Raw genomic sequence first — 25,926 nt, 5'->3', positions numbered from 1 at the left:
CCAATTTCCTCCCAAGACTAGATCAAGCTCTATCCTCTCCCTTGACATATTGTTGGAGGAAACTTTCCTGAACACATTTGACAAATTCCACCCTGTCTAAACACTCCCCACTATGACTTTCCCAGTCAATATTTGGAAAGTTAAATTCCCCTCGTCTGACAACCTTATTTGACCTACAGCTGTTAGAAATTCCTGGCAAATTTGCTCCTCTAATTCTAACATGAGGAAGATACTTAAAGGAGAAGCAGAATCTAACTCAGTACATTCTATCCTTTGGATGACTACCATGAGGATCAATTCAGAGAGAAAGAAATTGATGTTAAGTGCTGGAAATATTCAGCTGGTGAGCACACACAGTGGAATACAGAGGCAGCAATTAATGGGATGCAGGCTCTTTCTTCAATGGGTTTGAAATGTAAAAGTAGGGAAGTTTTATTGCAAATGTGCAAGGCAAATGAGACCAGGTCTCCAGTAATGCTTATAGTTTTAGTCCCCTTATTTGAGGAAAGATATGAGGGAGAGGTTCTGTTCAGCGAAGATTCACTACAATAACCCAGTTTGAAGGGATTGACACACCAAGGAGTTGAACCAGTTGGGTTTTAGTGGGGATTTTGGATCCTTAGCAGGCAACAAGGTTCTTTGAAAATGAAAAGAGTAATTGCTGGAAACTCTTCACCTCAGACAAAGGGTTTTTAAGCCCAAGACATTAACTCTGTGTCTCCCTCCGCAGTGTTTCCAGCATTTAGTGTTTTTATTTCAGATTTTTACAGGTTTTGACTTTCGTTTTCATGCTGGGAGGATGTGGCTCCTATGGGAGAGTGTGACTAATGGGCTTAGTCTCAAAGTGAGGGGATACTCATTTATGGTGAGGTGAGGGCAAACTTCTTCCTTCAGAAAGTTATGAGTCTTTGGAATTCCTTGTCCCAGAAGGTGGTGAAGGCTGAATCAAATATATTCAAAAATGAGACAGGTACATTTTTAATCAGTTAGGGAATTAAAGTTTGTGATACAGGAATGGAAAACATTCTCAAGATGAACCTAAATATTAAATGGCAAAGCAGGCTTGAGGCAACAAATGGTCTACTCCTACGCCTATTTCTTACAAAAGTAGAAAATATTGAATGATACTTGTACAGTGAAGATGCTGCGGTGATACATTTGCTGTGATTTTCACAGCCTCATCCAGTGCAATCCAGCTGAAATCCTTGAACATGAAATTAAAATGTTCACAGATCAATCCCTCTGTAAAGCAGCCTCATAATTTGATATTTAGTGAGGCAAGCCTAAAAGAGAAGTTCATTCAAGAAAAGACAAAAGGGAGTAGCAGAGGCAGCATTCAAAACGAAGCTGGATAAGTATCTTCAAGTAACAAACTTGCAGGGAGAATGTGGGACAAACTAAACTGCTCTTAAAAGGAGAAGAATGGATATAATGGGTTGTCTGGACTTTCCACCGTGAAACTATGTTTGATGATTTTGTCAATCCAGCGAGGCTTTGCAAACACATAGAGAGCAATCAGAGGGTCTGTGTGGAGGGGGAGGATATGAACATAGTTCTCCATGAAAACTCTCTGGTTGCCTTTGCTGCCAATTGAGCTGAATGACTGTGAAATAATGGATAGGTTAAAGATGATAAAAGAAGAACGAAAAAGGTGGGAGTCAGACTTGGACACAACAATCCACGAGTGGTGCTGGCCAAATCTGTGTCAGGATAGCATGACAACGGTTATTAATGCCAAGTTGGTGTAATATAATTTCTTGCATCAACTGTACCTCACACCACAAAAATTACATAAACCCAAACCAGAAATTTCAGAAATGTGCTTTAGGTGTGGTGTAGAGATTGGAATCTTTATCCATTCAACCTGGCTGTGGACAAAGGTGAGATCCTTCTGGGAGGGCCTGGGGGACATTCTGAAAAAAATTACAAAGGTGGATTTTCCACGGGATCTGGAATTGTACCTTCTGGGAAACATAGTGGACGTGGGTTTTGAACTGTCCAGATACCGAATTCAGTTTGTGAAGGTCGCCTTTTCGATAGCCAGGAAATGTATAGCAGTCACGTGGAAGTCAGACTCCCAACTAAATATTACACAATGGAATGTGGAAGTGCAGAGTTGTATTCCCCTGGAGAAAATCAAGTACAATTTGAGGAAAAAATATGGCACATTTGTTTGGGTGTGGCAACCCTATCTGCAATGTATAGGTACATAGATATAATTATACCCCTTCTGAATAAAGGAAAGGCAACAATCTGAACCAACAGTGGAATGATTGAGGTCAGTGAAGTGGGTCATGGCGCAGGTGACATGCTCTTGTGTTTTGTTTCTTATCCTTTTTTTTATTTTAGGTTTCTTTGGGTTTTTATTAAGTTTCCTTCAGGGTTTGTAATTTTACTGATATTTTGTTCTTGTATTTATTTAACTTATATCAGTCGTTCCCAAACTTCTTCAGGCTGCTGTCACCTTGGCTTTCGGGCCACACCCTGAGCAACCACCCCCCCCTCCCCCAACATACAATGGCTCTGGGGAGTGGGGGACTAGTGGCGGTGCTGAGAGGGGAGTTGTGGCGGCGCTGAGATGGGGGTATTGACGCTCGTACAATACCGTATCCTTGTTACTGTTTATTTTCCTCATTACTGCCACCCTGAGTATGGCCAGAAAATTACTGCCTTGGCTTCTTCATTAAACTGTGCAGCAGACTAAATAATAAGACTGAAGGTTCGGAATGCCTGCTTTTTCCTCACCATTCCCTTGTATCTTTCCACTGCCCCCGGGGAGGGGGCAGCAGCACCCACTTTGGGAATCTCTGGTATAATCTTCGTTGTATAAGATTATGGGAAGGAGGGAAGATGGGTTGGGGGAAAATAGACCATATCTTGTATACTATTGTTGAAAGAGATTGTGTTGTTTGCTTGGATTTGTACGAGTCTTTGAAAATCAAAAGTAAAATATTCCAAAATAAAAAGAAGAATCAAGGGATTTAGCATCTTCAGAAACACAAATTACAAAATAATGATAGGTAAGAAAGTACAGTCTAAAGAGGACTAGGGGGGTTACAAAGGATTGAGAGCACAAAGATCTGGTAAATGGAGTACAATTTGGAAAAAAATGTAAAATTGTCCATTTTAGCAAAAAAGGACTCAAAAAAAGGAATGATGAGAGATTACAGAGTTCTGGGAGGCAGAGGGATTGAGGTGTCCTTGTGCATAGATTACAGTAAGGAGACAGGCACATTGGCCCAACTTGTACCAGTGACCAAGTTGCCCATCTGAGTTAGTCCCATTTGCCTGTGCTTGGCCCATGTCCCTCCTCTGCATGTGGAACATGGAAGTCTGCAGACACTGTGTAGTAAAAGCATACAGTAAATGATGAAGGAACTCCGCCGGTATCACAATGTCCTTAGGAGGTAAAGATATATTAACAATGTAATGGCACCCTCCAACCAGCATTAACATCCACTTCTCCAGTTTCACATTAAAACCCTCCCCTCATCTTCATTCCTCTGCCTCCTTTCCTCTCTCTCTCTCTCTCCCCTTTTCACTGTCTCCTTTCACGAACCCAAACTAAATTCCCACCTTTCCTCATATCCAATTAACACTTTTTGTTTGTTGGTCTGGATTCCTCCCCTCCAATTCTTCCCCCTTTCCCTCTGTCTTTATTGAGACGCCTGCCTGCCTTTTGTTTACACCTTGAAGAAAGGCTCAAGCCTGAAATGCCAGAAATATATTTTTTACCTCCAATGGACGCTGCAAGACCAGCTGAGTTCCTTCAGAATTTACTTGTTTTTCCCTCCTATACATGTCCTGTCACAATGTCTTTTAAGTATTGTAATTGTACCTGCCTCTACTTGTGGCATCTTGATCCATGTACCACCACCTTCTGCGTGATTTGCAAAAGTTTACAATGCAGGTACAACAATCATTCCCAAAATGGGGGCTACCAGCCCCCCTGTGGGCAGTGGAAAGATCCGGGGGGGGGGTGAGGAAAAAGGGTGGGGGCGGTCAGAACCTTCAGTCTTGTTATTATTCAGTTTGCTGCAAAGTTTAATAAAGTCAGTGCAGTAATTTTCTGGCCAGACTCAGGGTGGCAGTAGTGAGCAAATAAAGGGCAGTAAGGTGTTCTCATGAGAGCTGGACATGGTGCCTGCCATGTTGTGCTGGTGTCACCACCCCTCCCCCCTCAGCCCTGCTACTAACCCCCCTCTCAGTGCCACAACTAACCCCCTCTCAGTGCCACCACCACCCCTTCTCTGCACCGACACTACCTCCCTCTCTGCACCGACACTACTCCCTCTCTGTGCCGACACTACCCCCTCCACTCCGCTCAGTGCCGCCACTAACCGCCCCACCCCATTCAGTGCTGCCACTACCCCCTAACCCACTCAGCATCACCACTAACCCCACACCCCCCAGCGCCATTGTATTGGGGGGGATGCACTCGGGATGTGGCCTGGAGGCCAAGGGGACAGCAGCCAAATATGGTTTGGGAACCACTGGCTTAAACAGATGTCCTCTGGTATTTGTTATTGTTGCCTTAGGAAAAAGATGATATAAGCCTTTTATAATTTTATATACCTTTATTAAGTCACCTCTCATCCTCTGTCTGTCACTCCTAAGAGAAATCCCCAAGCTCTGTTATCTTTGTTTCATATGACATGTTTTCCATCCAGGCAATATCCTGGTAAATCTTCTCTGCACGCTCTCCAAAGCATCTGCATCTTTTGAACTCTTCTTCAAAGGACAGTAAAACCAGAATCTTTGAATATTTTTAAGGCAGAGATAGATATTTGACAAGCAAGGAGGAAGAAGATTCAGATTCAGAATTTATTGACATGAACAAGTCATGAAATTCACTGTTTTGCAGCAGCATCTCATGCAGACATTCATATTATAACCATCTTACCACATAACTATTAAAACAATTAAAATAATAGTGCACGAAAAGTAAGGCAGTGTCTTTGGTTCATTGATTATTCAGGAATCTGATGGCAGTGGGGAAGAAGCTGTCCTTGTGCCACTGAGTGCTCGTCTTTAAGCTCCTGTTCCTTTTCCCCAATGGTAGCAGAGTGAAGAGGGCATGGTCTAGGTGGTGGGGGTCTTTGAGGATATAGGCTGCTTTTTTCAGACACTGCCTCATGTAGATGTCCTTGATACAGTGAAGTCTGGTGCCTGTGATGTTGCAGGCCAAGTTAACAACCCTCTGGAGATTATTCTTGTCATGAGATTTGGCTCCTCAATACCAGACAGTGATGCAACCAGCCAGAATGCTCTCCTCTGTACACCTGTAGAAGTTTATGAGAGTCTTTGGTGACATAATAAATCTCCTCAAACTCCTCACAAAGTATCGCCACTGGTGAGCCTTCTTTCTGATTGCATCAACATGGATGCTCCAGGATAGATCCTCGGGGATGTTGACACCCAGGAATTTGAAGTTCTTGACCCTCTCCACTACTGAGCCCTTGATGAGGACTGGGATGTGTTCCCCAACTTTCTCCTGAAGTCCACAATCATCTCCTTGGTTTTTCTGACGCTGATCACAAGCTTGTTGTCATTACACCATTCAACAAGCTGATCTATCTCCCTCCTGTACACTTCCTCATTGCCGTTTGTGTTTACCAGGATTATAGAGTTGAATTCACAATTAGGTCAGCCATGATACTATTAAATTAAAAATCAAGCTCAAAGAGTCAAGGGGCCTATTTCTGTTTCTGATTTACATGTTTTAACATTCATTGTCAGGGCTGGATGAAGTGCATCATATGCAGGAACTTGTGGAGTCCCTGATGTCAACTTCCCAATCCTCTTTAGCTATACAGGTGCTGCCAGAGGATTGGAGGTCTGTAAATCTGGTACTGTTGTTTGAAATGGAACAAAGGGGTAATTACAGTCCAGGTAGTTAGTTTTTATGGTGGAAAATTCTTGGAATCTGCTCTAAGGGACAATCTAAACCTTCATTCAGAAAGACAGAAAAATGAGGACCAGTGACCATGGATTTGTGTAGGGAAGTCATATTTGTCTTACACCAATTATAAAATTATGAGGGCCATAAGGAGGGTAGATAGATCTTTATCCCAGGGTGGGCATGTTAAATACTAGAGAACTTAAAGATGAGAGAGGGAAAGTTTAAAGGAGATGTGCAAGACAACTTTTTTTTTGTACAGAAAAGTGTGGGTGCCTCAAGCCAGCTGGCAGGGAGAGTGATGGAAGCAGATAAGATAGCATCATTTATGAGCATTTGAAAAGACCCGTGAATAGGCAGGGGATAGATGGATATGAACCAGGTGACGCCAGAGAGGATTAGTTTAAATAGGCATCATGGATATCATGGACTGTGGTGTCTGTACCTTTGCTGTAATGTTCAATGCTCTAACAGTTGAATTATTTGAGGAAGTAACAAGGTCAATTAAGGCAATGTATCTGGTGTTGTCTGCATGACTGACGGATGACATGTCAACTGGAAGGCAGTTAGCAGTGGGTTTCCAGGGCTCAGTACTCAGTCACTTGATTTGTGTAATTCTAACGCTCTAGAGCACACATTTCAAACTCTGGCCCGCGGGCCAAACTATAATTATATTTGGCCCGCAAGATCATTTAAAAAATGTATTAGAGGTGGCCCGCCCTGCAGCGAGAGCCGATGCTGTTTTTTGGTAATGTCACCCCCACCATCATCCCCCTTCATTGCACATCCTTCCCCATTGTAACACGAGAAATTGTAACACGAGAAGTCTGTCGATGTCATCAGACGGCAAGCCTTCTCAGTTGGAAGGCTCCCCGCACAACCAGTCACTTCTCCCACCTGTCGAGCGGTGCGGCGGATGGGCGAGCGCCTGTGATATCCTGTTGGCGCGATGGGCATGGCAGGCTGCGCACGGCCCCCGGGCAGCGCGAGCCCCGCGCGACTGGAACCGGACAGCCCTTCCACAGCGCGAGCGCACTTCTCCTGGTTACCACGGCTTTCAGCGCTTGCACCCGCGCGGACCCCAGGGATGGCTGGTTCGGCCCTGCACGTGAAGAGAGAGATGGTGGCTGTCCGCAATAGCTGATCGGCAGCGCGCTGGGCCTGAGTGGGTAGGTAAGCAGGGGTGGGCAGAGGATGTAGGTGAGGAGTAATGGGCAGGGGAAGTTATGGTGGTGCGAGGGGCAGTTAGAGGGAGGGATGAGTAGAAGGAGGGGTGGATAGGGAAGAGGTAAAAGGGGAGGGGCAGGGCGAGTAGGGGAGGGGTGATTAGAGGGTGAGAGACGGGTAGAGGGAGGATCAGGTTGAGGGGAGAGGCAGTAGAGGGGCGTGTATAGGATGGGGTGGGTAGAGGCAGAGCGAGTGGAGTGAGGGGTGAGTAGAGGTTGGGTAAAGGACTGGTCAGGTAGAGAGATGGTGGGTCGAGGGTGAATAGAGGCCTAGAGCCTGAGGAGTGAGCAGGAAATGCTGAGTCCTGATGCAGGCCAAAATGGACACAGCCTGTGAATACTGACTACATCTCCACAGGGACCAAATATGTTTCCTTCAGGTCAAGCAAAGGGTGAACTTGAGCTACCTACTCCTGACGTGTAACATTATCCTCCTAAAGTTATATCCTAAAGTTTAACATTACATATGTTGAAAGTAGAGAAAACGTGCAGATGTTGTTGAAAATTTTCAGTAAATATTTAGTTCGGCCCTCGACTTAGTCCAAGTTTTTAATTTTGGCCCTCCGTGAATTTGAGTTTGACACCCCTGCTCTAGAGTCTAGATCAAACATAGGGGGATGCGAAAGAAGTTTGCAGATAACACAATAGTTCTCTTGTGTGAAGAAAATTTTTCGAATGCAGGGGAATAGAGATGATCTGGTCAGTCAGATGAAAAACCAGCAGGTGGAGAGGATGTGCATTTGGGGAGGTGTGGCAGGGCAAGGGAGGACACTTAGTGGGGAGCAAGAGCACAGGGACCTCGGAGTGCATGTATATAAATCCTTAAAGGCAGCAGCACAGGTAGATAAAATATTTAAAAAGATACATAGGATACCTTTTATTAGGTAAAATATGCAGTATAAAAGCAAAGAGTGAACATAGAAAATTCTAGAAACACAGGTGGGCTCAGTTTTACTTATCCAACTTGTAAAGGTCTGGCAAACCAGGCAGATCCCACCATCTTACTATTAACAATACATTACATAGACCAGCAGTTCAATAAGCCAGTGCAATTGTCCCAGCACAGACATTTATTTTGTTCAATACAGCCCTCTCTTACCTGCTCTCTGACTGAAATCTAACATATCAGATCTGATGAAAGATCACAGACTGTATCTCTTTCCACAGAGGCTGCCAGATCTGCTGAGTTTTTCTAGCATTTCTGTTGTGTTTCAGATCTTGAGCATTTTTTTGGATACTCATAAGAGCAGAAAGGCTTTGCTCGAATTTTGCACAACACTAGTGAGGCAACAACCTGAGTACTGCTCACTTTTGTAGTCCCAACGTTAGAGGAAATTGCAACTGCACTGGAGAGAGCCCAAAGAAAAGAACAAGTACATAAGAAATAGAAGCAGGAGTAGGCCATCTGGCCCGTCGTGCCTGCTCCACCATTCAATGAGATCATGGCTGATTTGATGATGGACTCATCTCCACCTACCTGCCTTTCCCCCATATCCCTTAATTCCCCTACTATGTAAAAATCTATCCAACCTGTATTTACTGAGGTAGCCTCCACTGCTTCAATGGGCAGCAAATTCCATAGATTCACCACCCTCTGGGGAAAAAACAATTCCTCCTCATCTCTGTCCTAAATCTATAACTCTGAATATTGAGGCTATGAACCTTAGTTCTAGTCTCCATCACCAGTGGAAACAATTTACCTACCTCTATCTTATCTATGCCTTTCATAATTTTATATGTTTCTACAATACTCCCCTCATTCTTCTAAATTCCAGCGAGTACAGTTCCAGATGAATCAATCTCTCCTCACTGGCTAACCCATTCATCTCTGGAATCATCCTGGTGAACCATCTCCAAAGCTGGTACATCCAGTATTCTAGATGCAGCCTCAGTTGCAACCTCCCTACAGAAATTCATAAGAATGTTTCCAGAATGGAAATTCTTTGATCAGTAAGAAACTATTCAGAATAATTCAAATAGGTTGGGTTTATTCCCTTTGGAAACAAGGTGGCGAGGAGGTATATAAAACAGAATAAGGAGCCAAGATGAAAGAGTTGTGTCCCTCAGTAGGGTGGGCGGGGGGGGGGGGGGCACTGAGATGCATATGGATGAATTTTAACATCATTGGCAGGAAGATTGGAGAGAAGGTGAGAAGGTTTTCATCTAGAGAGTGATGAGCCAGAAATCCTCGTTTGAAAGGTCAGGAAAAGTAGAGGGAAGAGTTCTGGATATGGACGTAGAGTTTCAACACCTGAGGGTTCCGAGACCCAGTGCAGGCAGAGGGAAATTTGGACATGGGGAGCCTGATGACTTTCTGCTGTGCCTATTTTCCACGATTCTGATTGGGTATCAGGTCACAATGACTGTTTAGCAATCAAACTGCCTGCACAAACTAACTTCAGGAATTATCTTGTTTATTTCATAACATAAGGATTTAAAAACAATTGTTTTTAATTTTCATTACTTTCTTTTAATTGTAGTGTATGTTGTGAGTAAAGGTTAAAAGGTTAATTTCTGTTTCTCCCATCTGTGATTGGCTGTTCAGCCATTCCTGTGACATCACAGCAGCAGGGAGCTGACAGCAGTCAAGAGGATCTTTAAGGGCGTTGGATCTGCCTGTCTGCACCATCACTTTCCTGCCAATTACAGGTCCTGGGCCATTAACTCTGTGGTTTGAAGAGAAAGATCATGTATGCAGCATTAGAATTTACTCTGCAGGAACCTGCCAATATAAACAGCACAATAGCATGGGTCACTTGAGCCTGCTCCACCACTCATCAAGATCATGGCTCATTTTCTACCTCAACACCATTTTCTTGTGGTAGCCCCACATCTCTCAAATCCTTCAATGGCCAGAAATATATCAATCTCTAGCTTGTAAGCTCTCAGTGACTCAGCATTGAATCCAAAAGATACTTGAAGGAATTTTTCCTTATCTCAGTTCCAAACAACCCATATGGTAGACTTTAGGCTTTCTTGACGAAGGGCTCAAGCCCAAAAATGTCACCTGCTTTTTGCTTCCTCAGGATGTTGCATGACCTGCTGAGTTTCTCCAGCTCTATTGTGCACTGCACCAGACCCCAGCATCTACCGATTTTCTTGTTTACCTCCTAAACAAATGACCTCCTGTTCTGAGTGTTCTCTTTGGCTCCAGGCACCTCAGTCAGTGGAACCATTCTTCCTGCATCTAGTCTATCAAGCCTTTCTGGAGCTTACTTAGTTTTGGTGAGATTTCGTCTTATCCTCCCACGTTCCAAAGACAAACAGGGTCGGTATACTGATTGGTCATCTGGGTGTCATTGGGCAGCGCAGGCTTTTGGGCCAGAAGGGCTTGTTACTGTGCTCTATGTGTATATTACAGTAAAATTAATTGTTCTAAATGTCAGACAATGATAATGTTGTAAATTGGATCAGCAAGTTTGCAGATGACACAAAGATTGGAGGTGCAGTGAACAATAAGGAAGGTTTTTGAAGCTTGTAGAGGGATCTGGACCAACTGAAAAATTGGGCTGAAAAATGGAAGATGGAATTTAATGTGGATAAATGTGAGGAGTTGTACTTTGGGAGGACAAACCAAGAAAGGACATACATGGTGAATGGTAGGGCACTGAGGAGTGCGGTAGAACAGAGTGATCTGGGCATACAGATACATAATTCCCTGAAAGTTGCAACACAGGAGGAGATTGGGTTGAAAAGAGAGCTTTTGGCATATTGGCCTTCATAAATCAAAGTATTGAGTACAGGAATTGGAATGTGAAGGTAAAGTTGTATAAGACTTTGGTGAGGCCAAATTCAGAGTATTATGTGGCAGCTGAAGTGGTAAAATGCGATCTCTATTTTGACATTTAAGAAAAATTTGCATAGGTACATGAATGGGAGGGGAATGGAGGGTTATAGACTGGGTGCAGATCAATGGGACTTGGTAGAATAATAGTTTGGCAAAGAATACCCATGAGCTAAAGGACACAGAACACGATTGAAGGAAGGATTGGCAACTCGATCTTCATGGGTATAAAATCGTTGGATGTGATGGAGGTATGTAAAAGAGGAGGGGAGGTTTGCAATGGTATTGAAGGGGTCCATTACGGGAATAATGACAGTGGATATCAATGGAGGCCCTTTTTATTGAGACCTTGTGGGTAGAGCTGAGGAACAAAGAGTGAGTATCACAGTGCCATTGAGGATATTGCAGGTCTCCTAACAGCCAGTGGGAGGTAGAGGAGAAGATCGAGGACTTGATGGGCCGATGGGCTACTTCTGTTCCTATATCTTGTGATCTAGCCATATGTAGACAAATTATAGAGAGCTCCAAGAATAGTAGGTTTTGGTGGTAGGGAATTTCAACCACTCTGTTAACTAGGATCATCTTGTGTGAAAGGCACTGAGGGTGTGGCAGAGAGCTTCTTGGCCCAATAAATCAATTATGCTCAAGAAACAAAAAGCTGCAGATCCTGAAATCCTGAGCAAACAATGAGAAACCAGATCGACTCAAAAGGTCAGACAGCATCCACGGAGTGTCAACATTTTGTGTCAGGACTTGATTTTGAGACTAAAATACTGAATACCTCCAGCTTTTCATTGTTAGTGCTTTTGAACTAGACCTAATCACAATGGATGCTGCTTCTGGGCTGGTGATTGAAGCATCAGTGGGAGAGTATTTTGAGATGGTAACTATAACGTATAAGTTTCAAGGCAGTTGCAAGAAGGGATAAGGATGGTTTGAAATTAGGTAATAGATTGGGAGAAAGCTGGTTTAAATTTAATCAACTTATGCAGTGCAGAGCCCTTAGACCCAACCTGCCCACGCTGACCAAAACATCCCATCCACACTCGTGGCACACTGGTCATAAGATCTGGTAAAAATAGGATGGAAGCTGTTATTTAGTGACCTGAGAAGTGGTAGTCATTCAAAATGTTAAATAATGAGAATTCAGGGCCTATGTGTTCCTGTGAGAGTGAAAGGTGAGGACAACAAGTTCCAGAAACCATGGATGTGAAGAGATATTGATGGTTGGGTTGAAGATAAAATAGAAAAAGATATGGCAGGTGCAGAGAACTCAACACCAGAAAGACCCTTGGACTTAAGGAACCATGGACCTGTCTCCATTGGCAGGGCAGCATTGGGGAAGGTTAGAAGCTTCATGTTCAAGGGCATCCACATGTTGGAGAACCTCTCCTGGGCCCAGATCATCAAGACAACTGTGACAAAGGCACATCAACACTACATTCTAAGGTGTCTGGGGAGATTTGGCATGTTGTTCAATACTCTCTCAAGCCTCTACAGGTACACTATGGAAAGTATACTAACAGGTTGCATTACAACCTAGCTTAGAAATTCAGGACCACCATGTCCTGTAGACCAATCACCAGATACACCCTCTTGTACACCAGACCACTGACACACCCTGTTTTGTAGACCAGCCTATGGACACATTCTGTCCTGTAGATCAGTCTCCTAACTCACCCTATCCTGTAGATTAGTTCCCTGTTATACCCTGTCCTGTAGACCAGTCCCCTGACACATCCTGTCCTGTAGACCAACCACCAGACACATCCTCTTATACACCAGACCCCTGACACACCCTGTCCTATAATCCAGCCCTCGGGCACATTCTGTCCTGTAGACCAGTCCCCTGACACACCCTGTCCTATAGACCAGCCTCCGGACACGTTCTGTTCTGTAGACCAGCCTCTGGACATATTCTGTCCTGTAGACAAGTTCTCTGACATATTCTGTCCTGTAGACCAGTCCCCTGTCATACCCTGTCCTGTAGACAAGTTCCCTGACACATTCTGTCCTGTAGACAAGTCCCCCGACTCACTCTGTCCTGTAGATTTCAGAACCAGTTCAAGATTCATCACTTCATTCAACTCCCACTCACCACTCCATGAATCTTTTCTCAGTCATTCATCATGAGAGAATGAGATTGCACATGGTAACACTCTGTTCAAATTGGGTATTTCTGCAGTTATAGTGAATTGGTGATTCTATCAGAGTTTGCAAGAATTTTATCCAGTTTGATAACCTATGCACAAAATATCTGGGTGTTTGTTTGCAGGTGTTTCATTCTGGAACCTTCCCTCAGTGGCCTGCAGATAGCTTTCTGCATGGCTCACAATCACAGTATAATTAGAAGCAGATAGGCAGTGATTTATGGGTTTCCTAAAAAAACAAGAGTATCAGGAGATAATGGATGACAAACACCAAGGTTACAGTGATTCTTACACCAACAGAAGTGTCCAGGACTTTTTGTCCTTGTAAATCTTCTCTGCGTTGTCAAAACTGCAAAAATATCCATCTTATTGACATGTAGTAAAATAGCAAATTTTCAGGTTCATTGGAAGAGCAGAATAGACTGAGGTGGAGGTCTATGGGAAGCTGCAGGGGTCAACTACAAAACACAAGCATCCTGAACAAATTTTTAGAACCAGTCAATGAATCGCAAGTACCAGGAATCCTTGTGTGGGGGGTGCAAAATGACCTGAGATCGAGGGGCCCAAATGTACTGCGATCCTTGTAGGTCAAATAAGGTTGTCAGATGAGGGGATTTTAACTTTCCAAATATTGACTAGGAAAGTCATAGTGGGGAGTGTTTAGACAGAGTGGAATTTGTCAAATGTGTTCAGGAAAGTTTCCTCCAACAATATGTTAAGGATCCCACAAGTGAGAGGATAAAGCTTGATCTCGTCTTGGGAAATTGGATTGATGAAGGCGAAGAGGTGACTTAATAGAGATACATTAGATTATGAGAGGTGTACACAGAGTGGAGAGCCAGCACACTTTTCTCAGGGCAACAATAGCCAATACATCTGTACATCTGTTTAAAGTGAGTGGAGGAAAATTTAGGGAAGATGTTAGAGGCAAGTCTTTTTTACACAGAGAGTGGTAGGTTCCTGAAGTGGTGGTGGAGGTTGGTACAATAGGACATTCAAAAGATTCTTAGATAGTGTAAGGTAAAACATCATGAGATGGGAATGTGTAGGGAGTTACCCTGTACAGGGCAGTAACAAGAAGGGGAGGTGTCCTTGTACTCCTGTTAGGTAAAACATCATGAGATGGGACCGGAGAAGGAGTCACCCAGTACTAAGGAGTAACAGAATGCATCCTTGTACTTACAAGATAAGAGAGACATTGATGGATTGAGAGGCAGGAAGCTAGCAGGGAAAGGATAGCAACAGTTTTAGTCATTGGACAAGTAATGATATGATGATGTTCTAAGCATGTATCCAAGGGTATAAAAAATCACCATTTTGCTGATAACGGCAGAATGCATTCTCCGACTAACTTTGTTAGTCGCAAGTGTTACAATCCGGTAATAAAGAACAAAGAACCCTGATTTCGACTCAGCCTGGTGTTTGTCTCACTCATTCATGAACAAAGCAGACCTAACAATAGGCATATGCATGTAAGAAAATTGAGGTCTATGGGCTGTGAGGAAGGGAAGTGTTTGATTGTGTGGAGTAGGTTTTCAAAAAGTCAGCCCAACGTGGTATAATGTCTAAAATGCGACTGCCTGGAACCTCAACTGTGTCATGCCAGATTCTAATAGCTGCCCATCCTTCTAAGAGTCAAGTTAACCAGTTATCAAATATTTAGTTACCAGCCTTGGTCACCTTGTAGTATGCCCCTCTAATGGTTATGAAATCATACTTAGTTAAACAATTCTTGTTGATGCTGAGTTTATACAGGTAAAAAGGCTTCAGTTTTGTATCTCTACCACTGTCCTCCACTCTGCCTCTATGTACATGTGCTCTCTCTCTCTCTTTGCGTGTGCTGTCCCTCCCTGTCACACTCTGGTTATCATAATCCCCTTCATCCCCCTCCCCCCACCATCTCCTTTCTCAATGTTCCCTCACCCCCTCCCATATTTAGGATGAAGCATTCTGTGGTCAAAATTCTTTAGAGTTGTACAATAGGCAAGAGACATGAATCTGCTGAAAACACTCAGCAAGTCAACAACATCAGTGAAGGGAGAAATAGTCAATGTTTCAAGTTGATAACCCTTCATCAGAAGTGGGATAGGTCACCAACCTGAAACATTAACTCTGTTCCACTCTCCACAAATACCAGCAAATTGCTGTCTCTGCTTTTATTATTGCTGTAATTTGCATGTGTGTGCACCCACCACCTCCCCATGACTCCCCTATGTTATTGGAATGAGAGAGGAGACGGTGAAGCCCGGGTGATGGAATGTGGCCTTGCTTGAGCCTAAACACTCAGCCACTGTTTTCCTCACAGAAATTAAAGCGGGGGCTCACCAAGTCCTTCCACCCCTGCATGCCACTAACAAGGGCACACCATTAGTTTAGCTTGTGGAGTCACTGCCTCATGACACCATAGATCTGAATCAGTCCTGGTCTGGGTGGAGTCCATGCACCTTCCTTGTGACTACATTAGGATGCTCCAGTTTCCTCTCTTATCCCAAGGACATGCAAGTTGGTCAGTAAATTGGCTGGTGTCCATCGTCCCAAGTCTGTAGTTGATGTCGTTGAGTTAGAGCATCTCATTGTATCATGAGAATATGGGAAGAATAACCAATGAGTGCAACTTGGGTAGTTGATGAGAACTCTGTGGGCTGGAGGGCTCCTTTCTATTTATTTCTCTGGAGCACTGACCATCCACTGGTGGAAAAGCTCTTTTCCTTTCCCAAGGCAACTGTTTGTGGAAAAGGTCGGGAAGGGTTAGCCTTTGGAAGAGTGATTCTGATCCTTAACGGAGACAGACTTTATTCAAGTTGGATTATCTGTTGATAGTTACTTGTACCACTGACTGGGGCAAGCTTGCTCAGTTGTATTATAGTGATCTATTTCATTGAACAGAGAACAGCTGTCCTTCAGTTCACGATGTTGTGCCGACCAATGTAAATCTACTCCACAACAATCTAAACCTTCCCTACCACACCCCCATAACCCTTTATTTGGCCCTTGTGACCAAGGGGATTAGGAGGTATGGGGAGAAGGCAGGAACTGGGTACTGATCAGCCATGATCATAATGAATGGAGGTGTAGTCTTGAAGGGCCAAATGGCCTACTCCTACACCTATTTTCTATGTTTCTATTTTTCTTACATCCATATGCCTATCTTAAGAGTCTTTTAAATGTTCCCATTGTACCAGCCTCCACCACCACCCCAAGCAATGCATTCCAGGCACAAACACTCTCTGTGTGAAAACAAAAGCCAAACTTTCCTTCTTACTTTAAACAGACGTCCTATGGTATTTGCTATTGTGGCTCCAGGTAAAAGGTGCTGGCTGCCCACCCTATCTAGGGCCCACATCATCGTACATTGTATATCTCTATTACGTCATCTCTCATTCTTTGTCACTCCAAACAGAAAACCCCTAGAGAGCACACCAGACTGTTCTCCCTTTCACTTTTATTGGCATGGATTATACCTCTATCGCAGGTCACTTGCAGGCACTCACCTAAATTCTTTAATGATAAAGATAACGTCTGTTCAAATAAAGACATCACACAAATGTACAAAAGGTCATTCAGTCCACAGAACCCATTCAACCAGAAAAAATGTACGTGCTCATTTTATGGCCCAGAGCTCAAAAATAACACAAGGGCCAGTATGTCTCCACATTTTCCTGGCAGTCCCCTCATGTGGATCCACTTTCACAGACACTCAGCCACTGACTTGTAAACATAAGGACTTTTAAGCTTCACCATTATTAATACATCAAATGGAAATGTTTGAAGTCGTGCTTTTGTGGACGTGAGGCTGGCTCTCAGGGCAACCTTTACCTTTTCATCCCTTTGCACACTGCGGCAGTCAGCGGAGACATGAGACTATAATTAGATCAGTACAATCCTCAAAAAGGACGGTAGATTCTTGTCGAGTGAACATTATTATAGTCCATCAACTTCTTGGAACATTTGAAGAATCTGCTGTGGTTGGGTCGGGAGCTTGTAACTCATTTGTCCTTTACCTTCCTAGACCAAAATCTGCTTTGTTAAGCAACAATGGAGCCATATACCTTCCATATTACACCCTTCACTTTATGCTCCAGTGGTTCAGCAATACATCAAAGCGCTTTATTTGCTTTGTTACTGCTGCTCCACAGCGACTAGATCTGTGCGATAGTAAAGACTCCAACTCATCTTTGGCTTGATCCACAGATTCTACATGTTTTCCGGACGTGACATTTTGCAGGAACTGTCATGACGTTCTGCTTGCTTCATTTCAAGTTACATTTTCAGATATCCTTCAGACTTATTCCCCACTCTTAGTAAGATTGAGTCCCTGAAGTCATGATTTACTTGCACTCAGTGTACAGGGCCCAATCCTGACAATTCAGCAAAGGAAAGAAAACAAGATATTAGAGAAGAAAAGGGCAGCAAAGTTCGTGTAGCCATATAACCGTATACAGCACGGAAACAGGCCATGTCGGCCCTTCAAGTCCGTACCGGTTTACTTGAACAACTCCACTAGCTCCTCCGCAAACTCCTGAGGAAGTAGAGGCTTTCTTCATGATGCCATTGGTGTGTTGGTTCCAGGAAAGATCTTCCGAGATAGTGACTCCCAAGAACCTACATTTGCTCATCCTCTCAGACAATTAAATTTTGACTTTAACAGTGGTAACATATGCAGGTAGTGATATTGATGCAAGATATTTTTCCCCTTCCCTCCCACCCCTGATGAAAGTGAAAAATGAACCAAAAATATTTTTTGTTTTGACACATGACATGTATGTCCTATTTTGATATGTAGCGCCTCACATTTATCAGCATTAAATTCCATTTGAAATATCGCCGATTATCTTCTGCAACTTCGACCCCCAGAGTTGCAGGGTATCAATGACTTGAGTTCGAATCCATTGGTATCTGTAAGGAGTTTGCATGTTATCCCCATGACCACATAGGTTTTTCTCCAGGTTCATTGGTTTCCTCCCACCTTCCAAAACATACAGGGTTGGTCGGTTAATTGGTCACATTGGTGTATTTGGGTGGTGTGTGCTTGTGCGCTGGAAGGGTCTGTTACTGTGCTGTAAAACTTAAAAAAATTAGAAATGACTGTTGAAAAGTTATTTGTATTTTTATTGCCTCTGGCTTCTCAAAATGCCACAAAGCCAGTGAAGTTTATTCAAGACTCCTTCATTGTGGAGTACAACTTTTGCCTGCTGTTTAGGCACGCAAGTGGCATCACCAGCCCAAAGCCCCCAACAATAAGAGAAAAAGAAGCAAAAGAGAGTCCCTTCAGAGTCACTGAGTGTCCGTGAATTCGCCTCCGTGTTTCCACAACTTCTGCAGTTTCATAGCCTCTTGTTCAATCTGGTGGTGAATCTGAGCTGCCAGATCCAAACCTTCAATACAATCAGGAAGCTTTCAGTGCTCGAAGCACCTTCAGAAGAGTTCTTCTTGCCCTCAGCATGCTCACGAATCCCAGTCACGATATCTGGTTCCAACAAGCCTGTAGCCTGCGTGGGTCCTTCAGTTGTTGAGCCCCTCAATGGTCCACTGCTGTGTTGGGTCGTCTCCCTGGCTTTTCCTGGTCAGCCGGGAGGGTGTTCTCCTGCTCTGGTTCCCTGTTCTGGTCTGCCCACAAACCACTGCCAATCATGGGCACCACCATTTTGGGCACAGACCTCTGTAGTTTAGCAGATGTAAAAAAAAAACAGCTGGCCCCTTTTACAGACTGTTTAAAACCTGTATGGAGCCTTCAATATCACAATGGGGCAGGAGGACCTTGTGGAGGAGCGCTGTGTCTCTGCTCCCTGCCCTCCTGGGCAGTAGGACCCCATGGAAATGGGTTCTGTCTCTGTTCCCAACTCTCTTGGCCAGTAGGAATCCACAGAGGAGTGTTGCATCTCCTGGGCAGCAGGACCCTGCGGAAGAACACTGTCTCTCCACCATCCTGGGCAGTAGATCCCTCTGGAGGAGCGCTGTGTCTCCCCTCCTGTACTCCTGGGCATAAGGACCCTGCAGAGGAGCACTGTGACTCCACTGCCCACTCTCCTGGCCAGTCAGATCCTGCAGAGGTGCGTAGTATCCCCACTCTCCCGGGTAATGGGTCCCTGCGGAGGAATACTTTGACTCTGGTCCTTGCTCTCCTAGGCAGTAGGATCCCACAAAGGACTGACAGACCTCCTCTACCTGCTCTCCCAGGCAGTAAGTTCCCATGGAGGAGCACTGTGTCTACGCTGCCTGCTCTTCCAGGCTGTTGGATCCTGTGGAGGAGTACTGTGACTCCACTGTTCTCCCAGCACAACACCAGCTGCATTGCTCCCATTACAGCAGCTCCGGCAGTGGTGCCATGCATTTTTATATCTACGTGTAACATAGTGACAGTCCTAGTGACAGGAACACTGCCACCATAGCATGATCTCTTCAGAGTTATGTGTTGTGTTGGTTATGGATGAGCGTAGGTGTGTCGACCTTGAGGAACCTGATGAGCCAGAAGGTGAAAATCAGCTGCTTGAGCCAAGTGGTTGCTTTACAGAGAGTGCAGAGATTTACCAAAATACTGCCTGGGATAAATTTAAATTTAGACATACAGCATGGTAACAGGCCATTTCGGCTCACGAGTCTGTCCCACCCAGTTACACCCAATTAACCAACATCCTCAGTCTGTTTTGAATTGTGAGAGGAAACTGGAGCCCCCAGGGAAAACCCATACAGACATAAGGGGAACATACAAATTCTGGCGCTGTAAAAGCATTGCGCTAACTGCCAACTGATTTCAATAATGAGGAAAGATTGGATGGATTGGATCTGTTTTACTTTGAGTGCAGGAGATTGATGGGACACCTAATATACAATAATTATGTCCAGCTTGGTTAGACCGAAGGAAAATCATAGAATTCCACAGCATGGATTCAAGCCAAGAGGCTCCTTGCATCCGCAATGAACGGTGGAGAGCCGTCCATATTAATCCCACCTACCAGCACCATCCCCACAGTATTCTTTACCTCATTAAGACTCTTCTTAAATGTTGTCAGCGAACTCTTTCACCACTCCTACAAGCAGTGCATTTCAGGTACCCACCACTCTCTCGGTGAGAAAAATTCCCCTTTTCCCCATGCCCCTAAATTTATATCCTCTAAGTTTATCTACTTCTGACACAGTGAAAAATTTCCTGCAGTCTTTCCTATTTATGATCCTCAGTCTTCAGAGAATGTATGGCAGCCCTTTCCACCAATACCCCTGAGTGTAAAGCCCTCCAAAAGGTAGTGGACACTGCCCAGGACATCACAGGCAAAACCTTCCCCACTACTGACAATATCTACAGGGAACCAGCAATCATCAAGGATCCTCACCACCCAGTGCATCCTCTGCTCTCACTGCTGCCATCAGGAAAGAGGTATAGGTGCCACAAGACTCAGACTACCATGTTCAGGAACAGCTGCTACCTCTCCATGTAATGACACTGGTTGTTGGTCTCCAAACAGAAAAGCAACTCTTCACTATTACCCTCTGCCTCGTACAACAAAGCCAATTTTCTTACCTTCAAGACCACCCTATACATGAGACCTTGTCAAATGGATGAACTATCGATGGATACATGTAGAATAAGTAAAGAAGAAAAAAACTGCACTTCTGAACTGCATGTCAGGGAGCATGTAGCTCAAAAGAATGTCCAAAGCGAACAGATCAACAGATACTCAGCTGCCAGTTAAAAACACTCCAATACATAAAGGGAGTATGGGGGAGGGGGGGAATATCCACATAATTTATTCCAGACCTCATTAACAGAGTCTAAACAGGCAAAGGGAGATGGAAAAAAGTGATCTGTTGATATTAATCGTACATCTGTTACTTACAAGAAGACAAAAGCCTATCAAGAGTACGGCCTGAAATCCGACCCTGACCACGTCATCATTGTGCAGCAGGAAGGTGACCAGAGCAGAGAGGATGGAAGAAAATAGTCTTTTCGTCAGGGATAAACTAACATTGGTGAGACCGACAGTATCATTTGTGAGTATAATCAAGAATTACCTGCAATCCACAGAACTGCTGGAGAAACTCAACAGGTCATGCAGCATCTGTGGGAAGTTCACGTTTCATTGCTGAGCGCTTTTACTTCCTACAGATGCTGTGTGACCTGCTGAAGCCCTCCAGCACTTTTGTGTACTGCACTACATCTGCAGATTTTCTTTTTAAACATCAAGAGTTGCCTTCCTGAAGCTAGGGTAAACAAGAAGCAAGAGTGGTTTGAAAGAATATTGCAAAGGTTTCTGCCGTGACTAAACCAGAAAATGAAATTACACCAGGAGAGGAAGATATGAGATATATGGATTTAAAACATTATAGAGAAAAACTGCTTCTGTTTTGTAGCTCAAATAATTGTGATAACACAAATGCACAAAGCACATTCGTCTTAGAAATTGACAGTCCAGATGACAAGGTACTGCAGATGGCATAATTGCTAAGTTTGCAAACAACATTACAATTGGTGATAGTGAACAGTGAAGAAGTAATCCAAGAATGCAATGGAATCAACTGGGAGAGTAGACCGAGGAATGGCAGATGGAATTTAACTTGGATAAGTCTGAGGTGTTGTATTTTTGTAGGTCATGACTGGTAAAATAAATGGTAGGGCCTTTGTTGTAGAACAGAGTCTGAGGGATACAGGTACATAGTTCTCTGAAAGAGTCATGAGTAAACAAGATGATAAACAAGACAGGGCATTGAGTACGAGAGTGAGTAGGACATGTGGCAACTGCACAGACATTGGTCAGGCCACATTTGTTGTCTGTAGTTCTGTCACTAAGCTGGAAAGAGTGCAAAAAAAAATCAAGACGATGTTATGGGGACTGGAGGACATGAGTTATAAGGAAGACTGGAGAGGCTGTGGATTTTTTTTCTCTGGTGTGTAGGAGGCTGAGGAATGACCTTATAAAGGTAGCATTATGTGACAATAATGGAACCTTTGACCTTTAAAGGTGTATCAAATCATGAGGGGCATTGATAAGGTGAATTCTGGTCTTTTTGTCAGGGATAAACTAACAGCTTCAATTGAAGGTGAGAGGAAAAGGGTTTAAAAAGGACCTGAGGGACAACTTCTTGACACAGAGGGTGTTTATGGAAAGGGTTGCCAGAGGAACTAGTAGAAATTATGTTTAAAAAGACATTTGGCCAGGGTGCATGTATAGGAACGATTTAGAGGGATACAGGCTAAACACAGGCAAATGGGACTCTTCAAAAAGGCAGCAGAGATGAGTTGGGCCAAAGGTCTGTTTCTGGGCTGTATATTACAACTTGAATGAATTGCAGGCATGGATTCCACCAAGAAGCCCTGGCTGAACCACAATTATGAAATGATTATTTCAAGTTGCAATCTGTGCATGGTAGTTAGGGAAAAGTGAGGGGGAAGAGCACTCGCAGAGATTAAGGATGAAATTATGACAACGTTAAAAGAAGATATAAGAGGAGATAAGCAGGCAGTGGAGACTTCAAGGATAGAATAAAAGCTTGGTCGTACAGCTGGTCATGCTGCTGTCCAACTGTTCCAGTGACCCGGGCTCAATCCTGATCTTCATACAGTTTGCATGGAGCTTGCACATTCCCCCGTGACCATGTGAGTTTCCTCTGGGCACTTGGTTTCCTCTCATTGAATGTGTGGGCTGGTGGTTTAATTTGTAATTGCACCTGGGAAGTGTTTGAATTTGGGAGTAGTTGACTGTAATGCAGGAAGAACAAGATGAGAGAATTATTCAAAGGTGATTGGGTTTAAGTGCCTGTTTGGGACTTCATGAAGAATTAAGAGGCAGAATGTTTTTAGAACACAGTGGGAATGAAGTCAGAGCTCACCAAAGTCAGAAAACATAAATTCAAGATTCCTTTATTGTCATGTAATTATACTGAAAATGTAATATTACACAAAATGTCCTTCTGCCTGTAATAAGACAGACAGAGTTGCTATTAGTATTACCTACCCTTACAATAAGAAAGAGTACTCTCCCAAATCCTGGTTCTGTGAGTCCCTCGATTGCAAGTCGCTGACCGCCTGAAGCCAGGGTGTGTCTGTCCTACAGCCACTGAGCCCTCACTGGTCTCCCTGTGGTCATTGTTCTTTTGGGCCATCTCTTTTGCTTCACTTTCTCAACGGGGTGGAGGGGGAGTGGTGTTCTCCCTGCCGGCTGGTCCATTGTTCCTCCAGAGTCTGCAACCCCTTGTGGCCGCAGCCAAACATAGGTGCAGCCATATAACCATATAACAATTACAGCATGAAAACAGGCCATCTCAGCCCTTCTCTCTCCTCTCGTCCCACCTACCTGCACTCTGCCCATAACCCTTCATTCCCCTCCCATCCATATACCTATCCAATTTTTCCTTAAATAACAAAATAGACCCTTCCGCCACTACTTCTCCCAGAAGCTCATTCCACACAGCCACCACTCTCTGAGTAAAGAAGTTCCCCTCATGTTACTTCTAAACTTTTGCCCCTTAACTCTTAACTCATGACCTCTTGTTTCAATCTCTCCTATTCTCAATGGAAAAAGCCTGTCCACATCAACTCTATCTATCCCCCAGGGAGTCACGTGATGGAGTAGTGGCTGGACAGTGAACTCCAGCCCTCTCCAGAAAAGTCGGGAAAAAGAAAGGAAAACACAAAGGCACAGAAATAAAAGTTACAGAAAAGTGAGTATAAAGGTGGAAAGAAGATGGCGACAAAAAAAGAAAAATCAAAATCAACGGTAAGAAGAGAGGAAGAGAAGACAACGGAGGAAAAAGGTGAAGGCCTTACCTGTCCGAAGAGGCCCGCTGTGGAGAGAGAAACCCACTCCCTCAGGTCGGTAAATAATGGACTACAAAAATGGCTCGCTGAGCCGAGTAAAAGTGCGCAACCGCGCATGAAAAAAAACACACCGACGGGAGGGGGGACCAGCTGGGGAGTCGATCTCCACAGCCGGCAACGACAGCTGCAGAACACCTGCAGCAAGAAGAGACCACAGAATACAATAGAAACAAGAAAGAAGAGAAGGAAAGGGCAACAAAGAAACAACAGATGGCCAACCCAGAGGAAGAAGAAGAGGAAGAGGAAGAGTACAGTGAAATAGAAGAAGAAAAGAAAGGCAAGATAAAGGAGGTACTTTCTCTTATTAAGGGATACATGGAGTCATTTAAAGAATGGCAAACACAGGAATTTAATGATTTAAGAAAAAGAATAAACAACACAGAAGAGAAAATGAATAAAATAGATATGACCTTATCAGAAATGGGAAAGAAAATGGACAAGATGGAAGAGCGGGCAGTAGCAGCAGAAATGGAGGTAGAAGACTTAAAAAAGAAATTGGAGGAATCTAATAAAAAAACTAAAGAGACACAAGAACTACTAGCTCAAAAAATAGATACAATGGAAAATTATAACAGAAGAAATAACATAAAGATAGTGGGCCTTAAGGAAGATGAAGAAGGCAAGAATATGAGGGAGTTTATAAAAGAGTGGATCCCTAAGACCCTAGGATGTCCAGAACTACAGCAAGAAATGGAAATAGAAAGGGCACATAGAGTATTGGCCTCTAAACCACAACCACAACAAAAACCAAGATCTATTGTTGTAAAATTCCTAAGATATACTACAAGAGAAAAGGTACTGGAGAAGACAATGGAAAAAGTAAGAGAGGGCAACAAACCACTGGAGTATAAAGGGCAAAAAATCTTCATTTATCCAGATATAAGTTTTGAACTCCTAAAGAAGAGAAAAGAGTTCAATACAGCAAAGGCGATTTTATGGAAGAAAGGGTATAAATTTATACTAAAGCATCCAGCGGTATTGAAAATATTTATTCCAGGACAACAAAACAGACTATTCTCGGATCCAGAAGAAGCACGAAAATTTGCAGAACAATTACAAAAATAGACTGAGGGATGAAGACGGGTAATGAGAGTAAAAATGATCACGATTGATATGTATGTGGGTAAAGACAAAAATAGATTGAGGGATGAAGACGGGTAATGAGTAAAAATGATCACGATTGATATGTATGCGGGTAAAGAGGTATAAGAGTGAATAGAGACAATGTGCATACGTGAATGTATCTGTACTTAGAGGAAAATATAGATAGTATAGACAAGAATTAATAAGGGAAGGTAATGGAATAGAGAGAATAAGGAGGGAATTAAAAGAGTGACCTTTGTGACATATGAAAAGTGAAATCTTTTCTGGGGGGGGCTGGGTGGGGGGAAATAGCGGTCACTGCAAAATCAGTTGACGCTTGCGAGTGGATTCGCAAATCCAAATGGAGAGGGGAGATGTGGTTGTCCGACAAGGGATAAAGGACAACTCAGGAGGGGAAGGGGAGATTGGGGATAAAGAAGATAGAAATAGGAGAATAAGGAAAATGTTGGATGTTGTCGGAATGTTGTCTTATAAAGAGTTGAAAATAAGAAAACAGAAATGGAAAAGGAGGAAAGGTAATGATGGAAAAACGGAAAGAGAAGATAAACAAAATATAAAATGGCTACGCTGAACTATATGACTTTAAATATTAATGGAATACATAACCAAATTAAAAGGAAGAAACTACTAAATTTAAATGAATAAATGTATTCCATTAGAAAAAATAACATATAGGTTAAGAAATAATATTGAAATATTCGAACAAGTATGGGAGCCTTACATTAAATACAATAGCGAAAACCTACCGGGGACAAACATTACCTAAGTTGATGGAAGGAGAAGGAAAGAAAAGAATGGACTCAGTAGAATTTCTGGTGTATTTTTGTTGAATGACAACATTGTCTGACTGGCTTAATGCAACCTAAAATGGATGAGAGGGGGGGGGGTGGGGGGGTGGGGGGGTGGCTTGGGAGGAGGGAGTGGGGGGGAGAAAAAGTCACTGTATATGTGTG

The 25,926-nt window shown here is 43.5% G+C and overlaps 1 protein-coding gene across 2 annotated transcripts in view; it reads left to right on the top strand.

Moving 5' to 3' along the window:
• Positions 1-9,666: 9,666 nt before the first annotated feature.
• LOC138759910 (5-hydroxytryptamine receptor 1E) overlaps positions 9,667-25,926 on the top strand; it is a 45,510-nt gene continuing 29,250 nt past the window's right edge. The window contains exon 1 of one of the 2 annotated variants that reach the window (XM_069930414.1): positions 9,667-9,774. The gene's annotated coding sequence lies outside the window, so the exon portion shown is untranslated. Of the gene's footprint in view, positions 9,775-22,028; positions 22,093-25,926 lie in introns of those variants that run through there. The other variant, XM_069930413.1, reaches the window with a different exon arrangement.

The sequence above is a fragment of the Narcine bancroftii genome, chromosome 4 (genome assembly GCF_036971445.1).
Source record: "Narcine bancroftii isolate sNarBan1 chromosome 4, sNarBan1.hap1, whole genome shotgun sequence".
Classification (NCBI taxonomy): domain Eukaryota; kingdom Metazoa; phylum Chordata; class Chondrichthyes; order Torpediniformes; family Narcinidae; genus Narcine; species Narcine bancroftii.
The sequence above is the reverse complement of the archived record's forward strand: the minus strand, read 5'-3'. Positions and strand labels throughout refer to the sequence as shown.